This window comes from Artemia sp. Qi Xiang Cuo, chromosome 5 (genome assembly GCF_049724085.1).
Source record: "Artemia sp. Qi Xiang Cuo chromosome 5, ASM4972408v1, whole genome shotgun sequence".
Classification (NCBI taxonomy): Eukaryota; Metazoa; Arthropoda; class Branchiopoda; order Anostraca; family Artemiidae; genus Artemia; species Artemia sp. Qi Xiang Cuo.
The window spans coordinates 33,202,180-33,222,343 of NC_142798.1; the positions used below are offsets into that span (position 1 = coordinate 33,202,180).

Genomic DNA, 20,164 nt, shown 5'->3' on the forward strand with positions numbered 1-20,164 from the left:
CTATTATCTGGGTTCTACCGGTGGAGGATGTCTAGAACCTCTAACCATCACATAGTTTATGTTTAGAGTATAAAATGTTTATTAATACATATAATACAATGAATGTACATATGGCGAGGACAGATACAGAATTCGAACTGACTCAAATAATCTAAATTGGTAACTTATATTCAGCACAATATGCAGATACACATCCGGGCTTTTGACAGAACTGTTCCACCTTAATCTGTCAACTTCCAGGAATTACAGAAAGTATTAAGAATTAATTTAGTTGTCAAGGAAATAGAATTTTAAGTAGGAAATGAAACTTTCGACATATACTTAGAATTTTAGATATTGGTTATAACTCAGAAAAACCTATTTCCAAAGTTTACAGATTTTCCCCAGGGTATTCACCTAGAACAACAATCCAAACAAATAACTTAGTCATATTAAAAAAACGCTTAATTAAAAGTAATCCTGAACTAAATGAAATTTAAGATTCCTTTTTATTAAATGGATAGAAGAAAATTTATCAATAAAATCCTTGTATGCATCCAGCACAAGGCTATTGACACAAACGGGGCGAATTTAGATCTCTCAGTACTATACTTGTCAATGTAGATACTCTTTTTTTGTCGCGTGTTATAACTATGTAAATCTTGTGATTGGGAGAACAAACTTTGATTGAGGTAATATGGCGGTAATTTCTTAATGTCATAATTTAATTTGAAAATAATTGCTCCAAAAGTAGATTGTTGAGAAACTGGAAGTATATCTAAATAAGTATATAAAGATGCTGTAGAAGACTTATTTGGAAGGGAAATAGGCGATGAAATAAAAAGTTTGAGGATTCTTACTGCTTTATTTTGTAAAATCTGTATTGGTTTAATATGGCTTTTAAATGTAGATAAATATACTAGAGAACAATAATTAATATTAGACTGAATCAGAGCAAAATAAATGCTTCGTAAAGCAGAGTAGAGCAAATAATGCTTCAACCTCGTTCATCTGTGAATTTGTTGTCTGATGTAACCCAAACAGTCTTTTATAATACTGCAGCTGGAGGGACTCCAACTGCTGTGCCGCTTCTCCACCCCAAATCTCTGCTCCGAATTCTATAACTGATAAAACTTTTGTATTAAATATTCTTTTATGCATTTTTAGGTTTTTAATTCCCATTATCTAAAGGGTTTCTAAAAACTGCAGACATGGCCACTTTGCCTCTATTAATGTTCTGTCAAATGACTGTTATGATGATAATGTTATGTCGTCGTTATGAAATTGTAAAAGCATGTAATTTACTGTAAAGAGGGAGAGTGGAGATATAAAGCGACGAGCATCGGTGTTTCTCTTCGATTGGTGTTTCCTTTTTTACAATTTTGCTCCAGATTTACTGTGTTTTGGCACTGAATACATGTAAAAAAAATCCTTTTGGTTTTAATAATCGGTGTTCATTGTTCATTATCGTCGCCTCTGGGCATTGTTGTAATATACACATTTTTTATGAATAAACCAAATTGTTATTATTGTTATTAATATTACTACTACTGTTTTTTTTTTAATATTGCTTGTAAAGGATTCTATGATATCCCGTGATTGCTTCTACGGCTTTATTTGAAAGAAAAAAAGAAGACATTTCCCCTGACTTTACTGATTGGTGGAAATATGAGTCGAATTAGAAATTCCAAGGATTGTTGTTCCTCTTTCTCGAAGAAACAAATATTTTAATAATGATGATAATAATAAAGATATGTTGAAAAATAAAGTAAGTGCCTCTACGGAATCTTGAATACCTTATTGAAACATACCTATTCCAGAAGCGCAAAAAGCGAGATATTCGAAATATTTCCCTTCGTCCTTTGAAATTCTTCACCGGTCAATTTTGTCGCACGGTTCGCAATTTCATGTAAAGTACTGTAAAGCATATGTAAAGCATTATTTAGTTAAAAAACAAATTACTGTGTCCAATCATAATATACATTCATTCCCATGGCCTGGAATGCAATAATGCTACTTGCTTTCTAAAAAAAAAGTATGGCTATATGCTCGTATTATTGCCCGAAAGAAAGAGAAGATCGAAAGTTCGGTAGAAAGTTCAAAAGGTTAGAGAAATATATTTGATAACCTCCTACGTTTCCTCAATAGATCGAAGCCACATCTGTAAAGTTTTGCAGGAAGACAAGGGTAGTATGTTTGATTAGCATTGTAACGTGTTTAGGGCAAATAATTTTTCCGTATTTTTTTCTTTTTTTTCTGGATTTATCTGTCATTTCCCACTATTCTCCTTCAACTCCCAAATTAATGATCCCTCCTGTATTTGTGTCCTCTTAGCACTTTCTCTTCCTTATAAATATTCTGGGACATGATAAATGTTATTTACACATTTTTTTTTTAAATCTTTATCTGCAATGGCTCACGCTTTTGATTTTAATATGGTTCTTTCGGATTGACAAAGAAACTTCCTTATATTGACTGTTGGAGGTAGATTTTAAATTTATCATACATTTAAAAGTATAACCTAGTTGGGATGTAAATCCAGAAGATTTATGAGCCAGATGTTCTCTTTGGATTCCGTATAAATTATAAATTAATTCAAAGAAAAAACTATGATTTTTGTGATGACTTTATTCATTCGCAAGAAATTCTTGAATTATTTTTATCTTTTGAATTTGAAAAAAGTTTTTTTTTTAAGTAGTGGCAATGACCACCACTAAAACTTCAAACAGACGTAAATTATCATCTGTATAAATAGTGAAATCCAATTGAATAAAATGGCCAGGGTTTTTAAAATCAAAATTTTCGGATAGATGATTCGTTTTCATAACACTATCAAAGGACAGCTTCTGTTCCTGAAACCCTTCTCCCAGTTGTTGATGTGTCCTAAGAAGGGTGTATATATGGAATTCTAGTCCCTTATGTTCCTTGCGGTGTTATTTGCCCACTTTACGTTCCATGGCACCTTTCCAAGGCAGATTACCAGACTAGTTATTTGGGAGTGGATAAAGTAGTCAAACATGTTTTGAGAGTATGATGATACTTATATAGCTCAACTGAACTGGTTTTTGAGGCAAAATCTGGTTTTTATGAGCCAATCAGAGAGCGGTGGTTGCTCCATATACGATAACTTGATTTGTGGTTAGGATTTGAATAAAAGGAATTGTTTTCATTACAATTAATATTAGTAAGAGAATTGAATTCAGAGAGAATAATTTATTTGAGAGGATATTTGGAGAGAAAAAATGAGTGGTGCATTTACATTATTGGCCATTAATGATGGAGCCGACAGCAGCAGCAACGATATACGAGTACCCAATGTGGCTGTGGAAATAGCCGGAGGCCGTAGACTATGCCTTGAATGGAACAATATGTATGCTAGATATGTGATATCATTAAGCAAGTTTAAGCAGGAGGAGTATCTATGTTTTGCTGGAAAGATGAAAATTCTCCATATAAATAAACTTCGGTAAGCATTATATGTCCTATCAAAATATATTGATGAGAACAAAATGTATCAGTGAATAATACTATCGTAATTATGTTCAATAAAATTGTTTCTAAATAAAAGGTATTTTTCTTTCTATAGTAGACTATTTTATATTTTTTATAGTAGAAAAAAAAATTCTGGTTAGTCAGAAAATGATTGTGAGAGTTTTAGGACTCTAAAAATTGGATAGATTCGAGAAAGATCGAATCTTGGGGAATCTAGTGCTTATAGAAAAAAGTTTAATTCAAGATGATGATTTTCTAAAGTTGTCTATTTAAAGAAAGATATTATCTCGGGGGATGCTTGTGGATGTGATGAAACGTGATTCTCTATCATTAGACTATTGTATGAAGCTTCTACGTCGTGATTCAAATGAATTTACACAATTTATTGATATATTGATCACGACACGGCAAAATGATATTGTGGATATGCTTTTAAACATTAGTTTAGAAATTTAGGACTTTTTTCTCATGAGAAAGATGGTGCTCAAGGATGATTTACTCCTCTCTCTCTCTCTATCTCAGACAATTTTTGTTGTTGGTAGGTCAGACACTTGAAGACACTGTTTGTGAAATTGCTTCAAATAGGCAAATTGAAACATGTAAATTCGATAGAATGAATGGGAATCGTATAATTGACTATAAAAAGATATGTGGCGAGAGCGAAGTCACACTCTACTGTATAAAAAGTGAGTCCCACTATGTCGTGGTTCAGAATATGTATATGGGGAATTAAGACAATACACCTAAATTTTTTATTTAGGAACAATACTAATACGGGATCGAAGATTAAGTCTATAGATTATAATAGTCGTTCTATCATTCATATAAATTTTTATTACTTATCATTAAGAAAATTCACATACATTTTTAGAACATTTTATTCGTAGGGCACTAAAATCAATATTAAACACGCTTCTAAGTATATTTTCCACTAGAAAGTCGTTCAATCGAAGTAAGTCAACGTAGATGTTGAGAAACTGCTTGTAGGTGTAGCCACGACATCTGAACATGAAAAAGAGTAGTGCATGAAAGCCACATGTCTTAGTCGTTAAATCCTGTACTCTTCGTTGATTCTGAATAATGGTTTTCCCACTGCTTTCAATAAAGTTGCTGATGTATGGAGTGTAGAATTTATACGATAGGCCAAGAGGATCAAAAAATTCAATATTCTTCGCTGTTTGAAAGATGCATAGCCAGTGACCGGTCTTCAAAGTCGATGGACTGCTATTAACAATGATTAGGGTATTGTTAGCACTCGGAATTTTTCAATGAAATCCGAAGGTATGCAATAGGACTTGAACTGGGACATGTATGGATCCATTCTTAATACGTTGATTATTTGGTTTTTTTTCATGGTGCTAGGTCTAGTAGAACACTGCCGTCGGGTGTGATTTCCCAATAGGTTTCAAATTGACTCAGTGATATTAGCGTGATACTCTCAGTCAAAGCATCGGCAAATGTACACTCTAAACGTACATTCCCTGTTCGTACTATCCTCATATCCTGAGTCCCCGACAAGTCCAAAACTATTACCCCATGATTTTTTGAAAACATTGAATCGGTTATTCCATCTTCAAATAGTTGAGAGTCATGGTTTAGGGATTGCATGGTCCACTCGTACAGAGTTCTATATGATTTTTTGTCAAATGATACAGTGCACAGTGGAATACCATTCACTTTGCACACAAGGCGAGATAGACCGAAAAATTAAAATCATGGTGGGATTCAGTCCAGGATCCAACAGCACTACCACTCTTCAAAAAGGCCAAAGCCACTTTTGATGGCATTTGTCCATTGATAAATGATGAATCGCTATAGCTACGAGAGCCGGTGGCAATGTGATGTTGATTGGTGATTGTAGGTGGGACAAGAAGTTTAATGTTGTTTCCATTGGATCTTAGCTTTTCCACTGCCAATGCAACATATCTCATAACTTTTTGTTTTCGGACATGGATAATTGCCGATGTGATAATAACATGGGCATCGAGTGCTGCAGGAAGTTTTTTTATCAAAATGATATTCGATGGGGAGAGCTGTATTAGGGGGTAACCATTGAGATATATTGACTATCTCATGATTTAGTTTTCCATCCAGATGATACTGCCGAGTCACTGCAGTAGTCAACTCACCGTTAGTATCAACACCTGATCGATATTCATAGCCCAATGATTGCCCTCTCAACTCCTTGTATGCCTTTGGGGTCATCATCATAAATTGTATGTAGCTTGCATAGTTGGATAAATTGTTGCTATTGGTCACCAATGTTCTATTAATAAATACAGTGATTTTTCTGAACTAACTGTGTAGAATATACTTTTCGTAAGGTAGACCATCGGCAAGAATTGGAGTTGCATTATCTGACTTTCTTTTCATTATAATATATAAATCAATAAATATTGATGAAAAATCTATGAAATAGTCTTCATTGGAAAATATTTGAAAGTTTATATTTTCCGAGAGGGGTTGTTGGGGATGAAATTGTTCATAGTAGCTATACTTGACACTGACATCAATATTTTCAGCATTGAATAGATTCAATGAGGAACTAATTGATGGATATGCTTCCTTGTGGGGGGGATAAGTCATCTTAAGAGGAGAAATCCTTCTTTGATCTAACAATCTTTTTCTTTTTCTTTTTCTGCTTATTGGCCTTCGTTGTTTTATTCCTCAAAGTCCTTGTTGATGTCCTTCGCTTCCCGCCTGGGTGGAGACTGATGAGTGAACGACGTGCACGCATCCTTTTCAATCCCTCCCCATTTTGTCGAGATTTTAATTGCTCACCAATGGCTCTTGCTGAAGATCTAATATTTTCCTTAACACTCCTTGAAATTCTTGCCCGACCCCCAGTCCTGTAGCTTGGAGGCAGCAAAATTTGATGCAGCAGGCACAAGATATTTTCTGGCAAGGGGTAGCCAGACATTGTAGAACGACCCTTGTAGTAGTCCAATCCATTGCCTATTTGACGTGGACTCAAAGCACCAACATAGCAATCGATATCGGGGCAGACAAATGGAATTCTTCTATTTTTCATTTTAGACGATTGTGGTATCGTTGAAAATGGGTCAAAAATTAAGTGTAATCACTTCTTAGCCTTTTTTTATCGCTAGAGTATCACCCAACTCACTTCTTAGTGTTAATTGACAGAGTTCCAAATACGAAGTATTTACAGGATTATACTGAAGATGCTTTATATTATAGTGATGAACAAGTTCATGAGTTATTTTTCGTTCAAGAACACGTAGGAGGGGGACATTTGAATTACCGACTCTTGATGTTTCTAAAAAAGATGCATAGAGAAATAGGCAAGAGTCCGAGTCGAAACCAGATGGATAATCAGCAAAAATAGCTTAATTCATTCCGTAAACAGCGACAGTATTTTCTCTATTGATCTTATTCTGCTTAAAACCAAGAACATCTCTCAGATTGTCATTTAGAACAATTATTTTAGTGTCAACAGGTGAGGTAATGTAAATCCTATCATGTTCCAATGAATAATTAAAATGGAATTTACCATTCCTACGATATGAGATTTTTCTATTTATTGTACGACACAAATCTGTCATATTATCGAATTCAATATATTTCAATATGGCATGTGGATATTCGCTAAATTAAAGTGCTTCAACTCATTAATAGTCGAAAAAGAGTGTCCAATCGAATGGTATAACATTTATATCATACACACTATCCTTTCTCAGGATGTCAAAGGTATTTTTGAGGATACATTCTACAATAGCCACTTCATAGGCACCATTAAATTTGATGGCGGGGGAGAGTTTTTTCTAAAAATTACTTGTAGTATTGAAGTCGTTGTAGAAACGATTGGAAACGTTTGACATAAAAGTTACATAGAAATCATTGGGCATTGTCAATATCTTCAGTACCGATCCAAGAATCAAAATCAGAGTTGTATCCTGGCTACCGAACAAATAACTGTTTCCTACATCTGTGAGAAAGAGTCTCTAATATCATTTCAATTTGATAGATTTCACTATTATTTTTAACATTTTGTATTTCATAGTCATAAAAGCCGCCAAGAATCTGCTCATCTTTTGTATCGCGCAAATGATAAGTTATGGGTTTAGTGTCTAGGGTTTTTGCCACTTTAAAAAGTACGGTAGACCACGAGTAATTCCCCTTTTCAAAAACATTAGTTGTCCTATTAATTCGGACAGTATCACCAACATTGAATTTAATTTTCTTCTTGACAATCGTTTCATTGGAAAAATGTTTAAGAAAGGTGTCAATTGTATCATGATCAGAAGGATGAACTTCTGTTGGGCTAGAGTGGGACAATGCTCAGTAAGGTTGTTGCTTATAAAACAAAATGATTTTATCTTAATCATGAATAAAATCCGGTTTATTTTTCAATTTACAATATCTTGAAATTAAAAGTCAAATAGTTCTTATTAATCGTTCAGGCAATGCAGCCTTTATAGGACTATGACCATCATGGAGCAGTGTGCTATATTTAGCTAGTACTTTTGCAATATGAGGGTTAACAAATTCACTACAACAATCCGTTTGAATTTTTTATATGAATCCTTTTCAGGTATATTTTCAATGGCCTGATCATCCTCAATGCCCCTCTTTGAGCACACTGGAATGACATATGCATTGTAAATAAAAACACTAACTAAACGATAAATGTCTTTGTATGGTGTATTGTGAGGTTCTGGAACCTTACGAGTAGTCAGGAGATCTACATGCTTTTTTTGAAAGGGGTCATTATCTTTAGCTATTTGATTTTGATGTGCAAGAAGTCTGTAAGTTCTAGTGCGAGTATGGCTTGATTCATTTTGTAGATGGTCTTTTACACTTTTAGTTTGAATACCCATGACTTTGGAAAGAGTGTTAGGGGAACTGAAACTCCGCGTTTATCCAATAATTTAACAAACGTCTTCTACAATTTCAATCATTTTGAACGTAAACACGTTGTGTAACCTCCATTGCCGTTTTTATACGAGTTTCGGATGGTAGAACTGTACGTGTTCGCCTTTACCTCACCAGCATTTTCAAGTTTTTTCCACTAGGCTTGCTAATATTTTATAAGATTTAATTAAAATCTTCTTCTTCTTCTTCTTATTCTTCCTCTTCATATTTTCATGATGTTTATGTTTTTGATGTTGTTGATGGTACATGTTAAATTGATTTTCATTGAATTTGTCTATTGATAATGAGGCTTGGGAAAGTTTAATGTATTTAGGAAGTTGTATAGATGAGCGTCAAAAGATAATAGTCCTTTACGATTTTTAACCATATCATAGATTAAATCAAGTAGATTATAGCTCTTGCCCTGAATTATATTCCCTCTCCCATTGCTCTCAGCTTGAACATGATACTGACCCCTTTCAATGAGAAAGTTTAAGAGTCATGTTATAGTTTGAACCTAATTTTTGGGGCTTAGATTTCCAAATTTCGAAAAAAAATTATACAATTCTTCCTTCTTTAATTGTGTTCCAGCAGCAGCAGCAGCAGACTAGTGAGGAGATGATTCTTTTTTTTATCAATACCAGCAGTGACCTTCACAAGATAGGGCTTATGCTTGTCCACTCGGCGAAGTGCCTCTTGAAGTAAAAGCAGTTTTTTTATCATCCTAAATATTCTCGTTGTCAAGGAATTTACTCATATTGTTCTGAAAGTTTTCCGTGGGTGAGAGAGCGAGTTTTATGGGAGTTAATTTATAGGGGTGTGCCAATCTCACACTAGAGAAAACTGTTTATAAGTCCTACAATTACTGGCAGTAAAAGGGTGAAAAAGCTACCGCCTACCTGAAGAAGTCGTTTCTTTTTAAAATTCTTTACTTTGTTTTAAGAGGCCGATGTACGTACAACTGAACGATGTTGCTTTGCCTGTTGTTTAACTACCTATGGCAGTTGAACATTACGCTCTATCAAATTTAAAAAAATATAAGATATGAGATTAATGAAATCATTGTCAATACCATGTTTGAGTATGGCTTTCCAAAGCGAGGGTTTTGAAGTGCTTAGAACTGAAAACAGATGTCTATTTTCATGTAGTTTCTTCAGTGTCATGATAGCAACTAATAGGTCTTTTTAGTGTTCACGGGGAGATATACTGTAATTTCATTGTCAAAAATATCTGTGACCACACGCAGATCCTCGGGTGTATTTTGATTAAGATCTAATAGGATATAACCGTAGGGTTTATTAGTTGCCTGATTGTATGCTAAGAACAGAAATTTGGGGGCGTTCGGGAAGATTTGCTTATTGAGGGTTATGCGCAAGCTAGCATCACGGACAACTCTGTATATGATGTAATTGTTACAGTTCAAAGAATGTGTGCGCATACACTTGCTCTAATGAAAGAGATTGTGCAGTGCCAATGTAGCAGAAATCTGTTCGTGATGAGGGTAAACGGTAAACAATTGCAAAATTTCCTGGAACCATTGTCCAATAGATTCAGCCAGATCGTCAATGATCAGCCAAGAGTTTGGTTCAATAATGCTGAAAGCATGAAGACCCAGAATGAACTGTATCTGCAACACACCCGTGGTTGCAATTGCTTTTATTTTTTCGTATGAGTCCGGCCAAATACTTTAACAATAGTAGATTTTTTTCGGCTTTTCCACAAATATTTTATCACAATTTTTTATTATTTTAGTTAAGTGTGTTGTTTTGACTGACATTGACGGCCAACAAAGAAAAAATCTGAATTGTGTTTTAAATTGATACAGGATCCCTTCATAAGTTCACCTAAAAAACAAACTGTAGACCATAGTTTTCTAATGACGAAATAATTTTCCTACTACTACTACTACTACTACATTCAAGAATAATAATAATAAGAATAGTATGAAAACTGATAGATAATCATATTTTCTTTAGTTATATGCATAAAAAGTAACAATATTTAAAAAATACTACATTGAAAAAAAGCACATTAAACATGAAAAAAATACACTTTTTTTAATTTATTTATAATTAAAAATACAACAATTATATGGGCACACAGAGAAAAAACACTTAAATAAATACATTGTTTTGTTTATTTATTTATAGAAAAAATACAACATTTATTAGAATAAAGCACTTAAAATAATATCACTTTTTTTTTAATTTAAATGAAACATTTATATTTACAAAAAAAAATCTGCTCTAAGTAAAAAAGAGATAACTTTGATAGTGGCGGTGCGCCCCCCGCTGGCGGCCGCCCCCCCCTCCGGGCCGCGAGGCCCCCCCCCCCGGGCCGCGAGCCCCCCCCACCCCCCACCCCCCCGGGCCGCGAGCCCCCCCCCCCCCCCCCAAAGGCCGGCTAGGCTCCCCCCACAAGGTTCTGGGAAAATTTATTGGACTTCTTTCAAACCAACACTTTCTCTATGGATAATAGATTTGGTCTTCTCTGAAGTTAAATAGAACCCAAGGAGGAGAGCGGTCACACAATCTTGAAAAACATACCTTGTCAGAGATGGTACTCATGGCAATTTTTTCTGTATTTACAGTAAAGTTCCTGTAGTTGAGGGAACGAATTGCCAGCAATTTGGCTTGTGGAATTGTATTTTGAACAATACCGTTCATTTAAATACCCTTGTTAAAATTCTTTTCCCCGGGGCGCGTGTTCAAATTTTTGTAACGTGTCTTAATTTCCTCTCCATGTGTCTTCATAAAGTAAAAAGTCATGCTTAAAGCCACAAACTTGAAAACCATCTTACGCACCCGGACTGATTTAAAAATATGTATCAGATTTGGCACCTGACGTTCCACAAGATCCTAGTGTAGACCCCTATAAACGGTTGAATCCATCCGTTAGGTGGTGGATCAACAGAGCTCAAAATCGACAATTAGATTTGGGGTTTTTGATTTTTGCAATAAAGAATTCGTGTCCCCACAAAACACCTCTACTTGCCGATTCTTCGGCCGATGTACCCTAGCCACATTTTAGTAGAATTACAACATGAACTTTCTAGGGATTTATAAAATCGCACTACCTGCAGTAATATTTTTATTCAGGACAATGCGTCTTTTTTTCCTATTCAATAATGCCATGTCCGGGCCAATGATCGTGAAGGAAGTTTAATTTGGATCGGCAATAATTCGAGAACATTGTTTGGAATCGGGTACGACGTCACAACGATTTCTATTGCGAACACTCTCACACATTTTGCCGAAAGTCGAATTAAAAATGAGTTTAAAAATTTCTTTTTCAGCTTTCGTTTGTACTTCCGAACGTTAGTTGGAAAAGGTGTCAAGAGACGTTCTTATATAGGGTTTTTGAATAAACTGGAGTGCTCTATAAAGCTTTTTGACGATGAAACTGTTTTTGCACATCCATTTTAAAGCCATATGATGTACATCAAAAATTTTTTTCGGCAGAAGGTCAGCAATAAGTTTTTGTTTTGAAGGTGACCATTGAAATCTGGCCTCCTAAACTATACCTCTATTGCCTGGTCTCAACGAGTCCTTAATCACAAGTCTATCGATGCATGGGAAGATAATACCCCTAACCAAATCATGATTCTCTACCAGCGAACCCTCATTAACTTCAAAAAAATATCCCACCGGGTCAGTCTCATCATCACAGTAAAAGCTGGATACACGAGAAGAATGAAATTCATTGAACCGCTTTTAGTCATCTCACGGTAAAGTGTAATGGGATATGATCAAAGGGTACAGAGACTTCATATCAAGGAAAACTGCATCCGAATTTGTCCCTGTCTTCTCTCCAGTTGGATCAGTTTCCAAGATACGATCCCCGTGAAAAACATATCCACCCCTGATTGACCTTTCGATGAACAGATGCTGATCAATGTCAGTGATTAGCCCAATTTTTTCCACGCTAATTTTTAGGATGAGGTCCATCACCAGATGAGGAGATGAAAAATAATAGCCCAAATCGAGATTAAATTCCCCATATATTTTGTCCGTATTTTTACACATAATGTCTAACAGAGTTAACACATCACTTGAATAATACGGCTGACAGTAGTCAAGCACGTTTTAACAACTTCCTCTTGTCCAATCTTTTTTAGCCAAACTGCATACATCAGGGGTACACCGATGATCGTCTTGACTGTCGTAATGCAGTTGGATCAATAGACTGGTTTCTTCGGCAACTCTTAACATGAAACAGTAAGAACCGTAAGAATATACACCCTTGACTATCAAAAAATCATATAAATCATTTAGAAATTGTTGCTTTAAATGGGGGAAAGCGTTGCAGCCGTCATAGTTTTTCTGCACTTTAATCAATTCGCTCAATGATTTGGGGAAAAAAACTGTAGGAATCTAAAAAGTGAATTTTATTCGTGTACTCATCTTCGTCTTCAACAAATCTCCACATAAATTCCAGAACAAGCAACTTTCCCGATGATTTAGGAATGAATTTGTAGGAAAAGCTGTATATCACCAATGCATCATCCACTGTTCCATTTCTTTGAGAACGGGACATTGCTGGTAGCCCATACTTCAGATCTTATATAGAATTGTGAATAAAACCTAGAAGAAACAGTTGTTGTTAAAATTCTAAAATACATGAATTGTGAGCCCAACCCTGAAAGTTACTTTTACCCGTTGAATTGGGATCAATAAGGGGATTATGATCCTGGACCGCGTCTTTTGGAGCAAGAGCACCCCCACATTCCCAGAAAATTTCCCCCTTTTCTAGTGTTAGTCGCTCTTTATCTGACAATTTCATTGGGTAGTTGGTGTGACGCAATCGTGAAATTGCGGCGTTTGCTGTTTTTATTAAAGACACCAATAACTTTTCCATGTTACCCTCCTCATCCATGTCCCAAAAAAACTTCCAGTTGCATTTTATTATTAGAATCACGACGGACTGGCATGTAGCTACACGCAACTAGCTTGTGTTTCTTGACTATAGTTCCCCTTGAGGGGTCTTATACCTCCATTAGTCTCAATTCACAGTCCAAGATAGTTTATCAACCTGTAGCAGGGAATTTTGAAAATTTTTAAATTGTAAAGTATCTTTACCTTCTGTTGGCATATCTATTCGTTGGTTACCATGAATTTTGCAATGCCCCGTGTGATTCGAGAATTTTCAGTAAGATCTAAATAGAGAAAGGCAAATGAGACGATAGAGAAATTCTCCTTTCTTTGTGCTTTGGGACAGGAGACAATTTATTGCTGTAACGGGGAAAAAATGACCATAGGAATTTACATCTTTGGGAGGCTCGTAAATAACCCAAACCCAATTTTTAACATTATCCACCATCGGTGTCCTCACTGAATACAAAACCCCTTTTTTATTTGGTTTCTTTCCCCCCTCTACAAATTCCGTTCATACTGGAAAACAACAACCCCCAACCCAAGATTTTTATTTGCTTTTTCAAATAAGGTTATCTCTTTCAAGGACATCGAAGATTTTCCCTCTAAACAATCAAAATTAATTGTAGGGAAATTTGCTCCACCGTTACGAGCAAGGCTGTCGAGATTTTTCATTGTTGAATCTTTGTTTAATGTTTTATGGGCTGCTGCTAAAAATGTGTATTTAAAGCATTGCAGACTCGTGTCAAATTAGAAACCCTGACCCCCTCTGGTAGCCGACAAGTCTTGGTGGCATTTTATTCGACGAGTTCCCTGCCCTCCTCTTAAACTAAAGTTTTTTTAAATCTATTGAGATTCAGATCCATATATTCAATGTAAAAAATGGTGGACCCACTTCCCCTATTTTTGAATGTGTCCAAAGTTGTTATTAATTTATTTACCCAGTTGAAAAGTTGCTCTCAAATTTATTTAGACCAGGATAAAAAGTTTCATTGCCACTTGAAAAATGAAAATAAAAAATTTCCCCGGATGTCCCCTTTTGTAGATAAACTTTTTGATTTACTGTCGCTTTAATCCCCCCTTGACCCCCCCATTTACGAATTTTAATCTCAACTTGGTATTAACGACGTTCGAGAGTGCTAGGGAAATAGTGTACCGGTTCTTTTACTATGATGCCCCTGTAACCACCGTTTTCCTCGGGAGAATGAAATTATCTTTTCGGTAGTTTAAAGCGTCCTAGAGCAGACTCTATCAAATAAAATTCACGTAGTTTCAGGGATATGACACTATTTTCTTGTCCTGCACCTATTGGTACAGGACCCAATTCACTAATTATAAAACTATCGTCAAAAATGTCCCCGGGAACATTAGGTCCAACAATTTGCATAAGACTGTCCATTTCTTCAGCTTTAAATTGAAAATCCAGGGGGATATTAAATGCCAGACTTTTACTAATATCATCTGGCAAGAGGGGGCAATTACTCTTGAGGCTTTGAAGTCCTTGGTCCTGTAATTCAGAGGTTTTCGCAGCTTCTTACTGAAACTATAAAAAGTATAGATGAAGTTTTCTTTTCTATGAGAAAAGTTTTATCCCAATTATAACACACTTTTTTTTATCAAAAAATTTTTTTCTTAATTAGAATCGAATTTATCAAAAAAATGCATAATAAATTAAAAATTTTTGTTTATAGCATTATTTATAAAACAAGTGAATAATAAATTACAAATTTTGTTAATAGCACACATGCACATGCGCACACACACATGCGCACACATGCACATGCGCACACACACATGCACACACACACACACACACACGCACACACACACACATGCACACACACAAACACACGCATGCACACACACACCAACACATGCGCACGCACGCTGAAATATTCTTACAGGTTGAAATTATGTTTCTAACCCCTATATATTCCATTAGCCTATAAGTAATTATGTGTCAGAAGTCAGATAGGAACGCGCTGCGGAAACAAATTATAGGACGTCAGAATTTCTACTTCAAAAATTCTTAATTTTCTCATAACTTTTGATGGATTAAGTTAAACGAAATAATTTAAAAATATTCAAAATCGGCATTAAAATACAATTCTCTTGATATGTATATTGAAAAAATTACAGTACCCGGATCAAACATAAGAAATAATGATGGAAATAAATATATGCCATTCAATCATCACGTCGTTATTGAATTTGCACTATTCATTATACTATCTCAATGAATTATCGAGTAGATGCGGCGCATGCACCGCTCACACACACACACACACAACAATCATTACGTCGTTATTGAATTTGCACTATTCACTATACTATCTCAATGAATTATCGAGTAGATGCAGCGCATGCACCACTCACACACACACACACACACACACACACACACACACAACAATCATTCCGTCGTTATTGAATTTGCACTATTCATTATACTATCTCAATGAATTATCGAGTAGATGCGGCGCATGCACCACTAACACACACACACACACACACAAACACAAAACAAAATATGAAAATCATTATGTCGTTATTGAATTTGCAATATTCATTATACTATCTCCATGAATTATCGGGTTGACAGAAAAATAAGCGGCGCATGTACCGCTCACACACTCCTTCAAATTGACTTTGGAAAAAGAATCATTAGCGAGAAATAATATTTGAAAACTCACATTTAAATTTACAGCTTGCATGTCGAGAGCTGTAGGGGCCACATCATTCTCGCCTTGCATTGGTCGTGAAGGGCCCGGCAATGCTTGATAGGGGGTGACCTCACAATCTCGCGCAGCAGCAGTAACGTTATAAGAAAGCATCCATTCCCTCTTGAATTTTCTACCAGGTTGCATAGTGGTCTGTATAGAGCTGACACTGGCATGAGAGGGTCCCGGCTGGTCCAGAGAACTTGTAATAGAGCTAGCATATCTGATGATGGATGGTCTTGCAGCTTGCATCGATGTGGTATCACCCCATCCTGGTCTCTTTTTCTGGGGAGAGTAATTGTAGGAATCTTCCTCCTTCTTTAAAAGGAAGAAAAATTTAGTAAGGAAATAATAATAACCCCTCTTATACAGATAAACTGCCCTCTAAAGTTTATTCTGATGTTTGTAGTGCTATAACTATTAGCGCTTTAGAACTATTTAAAAAGAAAAGCTTTTAAAGTAAAATTTTGGAAAATTTTTAGTTTGGGGGGAAGGGGGATTTCAAAAACATCTCCCTATAATATAATTTGCCCTATAAAGTAGATTCTGATATTTGTAGCAATCTATGTCTTAGCGCTTTAGAAATAATTAAAAAGGCTTCTAAAATAAAATTTTGAGTTTGTGGGGAAGGGGTATTTCAAAAACATCTCCCCCCATAATATAATTTGCCCTATAAAGTCGATTCTGATATTTGTATCACTCTATATCTATTAGCACTTTAGAAATATTTAAAAAAAGGTTCTAAAGTAAAATTCTGGAAAATTTTGAGTTTGGGGGGAAGGGGGATTTCAAAAATTAGTCTGCATAAAGAATTCCCTCCTCCCTCCTCCCTTACTTTCCATGCGATGAAATAGTTTTTTTTCACATCTTAAAACCTTCTTAATCATGGGATACAATTGAAAATATAATATATTTGCTTTAATTATACTAAAATACAATTTTCTCTCTTTGTCAAGGAATATCCTTGTTGCTAATTCATTAAGCATATGCCATTAATTTATGATAGCAAGAGCGTGTGAAATTTGATTCCCAAAACTGTCACTTCCTTTGTAACACCGAAGCTTTCCATTTAGACCAGGAAAAAAAGATTTTTTTTGATAATTGAGAAAAAGGGACATTTTTTGAACGAAATAACTAAAAGTAAGGAATTATGGTCGTAACAAAGCAATGGAGGAGGGGGTTTTTGTTTTACATAATAGAAAAAAACATACTTAGCGTTTTCTAACGACTATACACATCATATTTTAAGGGTTTGTATTGTTGGCGAGGAGAGGGGCCTATGCCCCTGAAATTTGAATTTACTTGTAAAATACTTTTTATCTGGAAATACATTAAGAAATTCAGTAAACTATACTCACGTTGAAAATAGAAATATCTATTGTTTCAAAGTTAATAATATTCAGTGTACTATGCTCGATATGTTAAAACATAATGTAAATTAAATTGTAGTGCATGAACATTTTATAAGGGAATTTCAAGGACGAATAAAAACGGATGTTACCTCGAAAAACCACTCTGGTTGAGTTACATAATTTCGTGCATGCTCCCAAAATATGTTTGACTACTTTATAACATACTAGTTTTTTAAGAAAAAAATTGTGCACGTGAACTCATGACGTACATTCTTATTAATAACAGAAAAAAACATGTTTGACCACATTATACACTGCCAAATAACCAGTCTGGTAATCTGCCTTGGAAAGGTGCCATGGAACGTAAAGTGGGCAAATAACACCGCAAGGAACATAAGGGACTAGAATTCCATATATACACCCTACTGTCCTACCAGTATAATGACTTCTAGACAAACAGAGGATCTGTCGACATAACTTTCACAGATTATGTCTTCTATCTTTGTCATGATTGAAAAAGTGTTTTATTCATTATCTGTATTTAAATGTGACATTTAAGTTTCGTTTACGTAAAATTTGTCCTTTTTTTGCCCTTAAATTTTGACCTCTTAAATCTTGACTTGGTTTTCTCAGTGTTTAAAAAATGAATATCGAATACAAGAACAATGTGACAGAAAGTTGACATATTTTAGCACAATGCTACGATAATGAAAGAGCCTCTTTATTTGCATATGCTTTCAATAGCAACATTTTCAGTTCAGTTGTTTGAAAAGACAATTGGTAAATAAAACACTTCCGATTAATACCTACTAGCTATATTTTTTTTTCTCTCAAATGTTTGGGAGAAAGTATTACTCTTTGCAAAATCGGGACGAAGTTGCGTCTTGTCGCGATAAGAAGGTCCATAACGGCGACGGTCCTGTTATTTCGGGCCTGACGGCAACCCAAACTTACTTTCTTTGAGGGGGTGGTCTGTAGCCTAAATCTTAGTTTTGCAAAATGTCGCATACCGCCTTTTGAACTACAGCTGCCGAAATGTACTCGTTACATTAAAACGTCCTGAAGAACTCATAGAAGCGCAATAACTCATTTTTGGAAAATTTTTGAGTTCAATGCTTATGATTAATTGCACTGCGCCATCCAAGCTATATTTCTAGGTAAAGATTTTTTTTTAGCTTTTTTACACTCTTTGCGTTTCCGTGTACCATAAGATACCGAAAAAATGTCTGCTATGGGGTACTTGTTTCTTTATTATGTGTAAAGAGAAAATTAGAGATTACTTTCTCATAGTTCTGTCGTGAAAAGTATGTTTTTTATTCCAATGGTTTACGTCTGACGTGTTGACATTATCTTATCTACGTTTTTGACATTACTATTTAAGCGGATGTCTAAAGGGTAGCCGAATAGCCCAACCTTTTTAAGCCTTATTGGTTTTCCTGTGTTTCTTTGTGAAATTTTAAGCCAGTAAAAACACGAAAATCTAAATTTTACGTTATGGTTAACCTGTTTGAAATTTTAAACCAACGGAAGAACGAAATATGTTTGAATGGCAAAATTGCTTACAAGTAAACACCACTTTTCTTTGTTATGTCTTTGAGCTCTTAAAAAGAAATTTGTTCGGAGTTTTTATTTTCTCCTTCGATGTATTTTCTTACCGAATTAACTATTTCTTTTAGTTTAAGTTGAATAGGTTTTACCAAGCCGTATTTAAATCGAAACGATTTCAAATGATTTCCTGAAATCTGGAAACTTCTAGGAGTAATTGATATACAAAAGTCAATTTTGAAATCGGAGGTAGGTTTTATCCTCAATATTTACAAACCTTAATATGCTTCAAGTAATTTAGGGGGGGGCTTTTATGGTAAGATTGCTAATTATTGAAGGTATTTATATAAGAGCCATATAACAATATAAAAAAGAAAGAAAACTTGTTAGTAGAAGTAGGGAGTCATATTAAAACTTAAAATGAACAGACATCTAAATAATTGAATTGTTATAAAATCTTGTTAAAAAAACGGAAGTATAAATGGCCAAAATTATTTACAATATTTGCCATAAAGTGGAATAAAAGTAATAAAAGAAAAACTTTAAAATGAAACACCTTTATTTCCATTTGCGCTAAAAAGTGTAAAAAGAGTCGTGCTACCCAGCAAAACTAAAAGTTGTTAAAGACTAAAATAGGCATAAAACTTGTCCTTGAATAATTAAAAATATGAAATAAGTTATTTTTGCTTTTGCTTTTGAATATTCATAGAACCCTTTGCCAGTAGAGATCATTTCTAATATATTTTTGTAAGAATATTTAAGTGTCCATGAGCTTGAGTGATTTCTTCTTAATCGACGTTTATTTCAATTTTATTCATAATTGTTATTCGAGCATACGTATTTTGGCACCATCTTTTAGGAGATTTTCTTAGCTTCCACCTTCTTGGAATCCAAGCATATAAAAATTATGAATAGAAAAGAACGAGAATGCTCCAAGTTAAGAAATAAATGGCGCTGAAAATGTCAGGGAGGGGGGATAAGAGCCTTTAGTCTTGATGACTTTGGTGGACAGGGGAGTGTCTTTAGCATTTAAGAATCCAATAATTATAAATGTAACGGGATAAAACATTGGGAACTAGACTTGCCAAACTCTGTTACGGGAAACATAAATATGACTGTAAAAATTTCTTAACTTTCTGTATTTGAATGTTTTCCAAGCTTAAAGATTTCAAAATAAGAATAAAATAAAAAAAAATCAATGTGGACTTATCAGGCAAAACAGTCTTAAAAATATGTGTTTGTGTTAAAATAACACTCCCGCATTTGCTAAAATTCTTGTTTGTTAGTAAATTGAATTTACTAACAAACAAGATAAATTCAATTTAATCTTCAA

The 20,164-nt window shown here is 34.8% G+C and overlaps 1 protein-coding gene across 3 annotated transcripts in view; it reads left to right on the forward strand.

Annotated features, from left to right (window-relative positions):
• LOC148952048 (ras-GEF domain-containing family member 1B-like) overlaps nt 1–20,164 on the forward strand; it is a 421,272-nt gene that overhangs the window by 335,079 nt on the left and 66,029 nt on the right. The window lies entirely within an intron of this gene.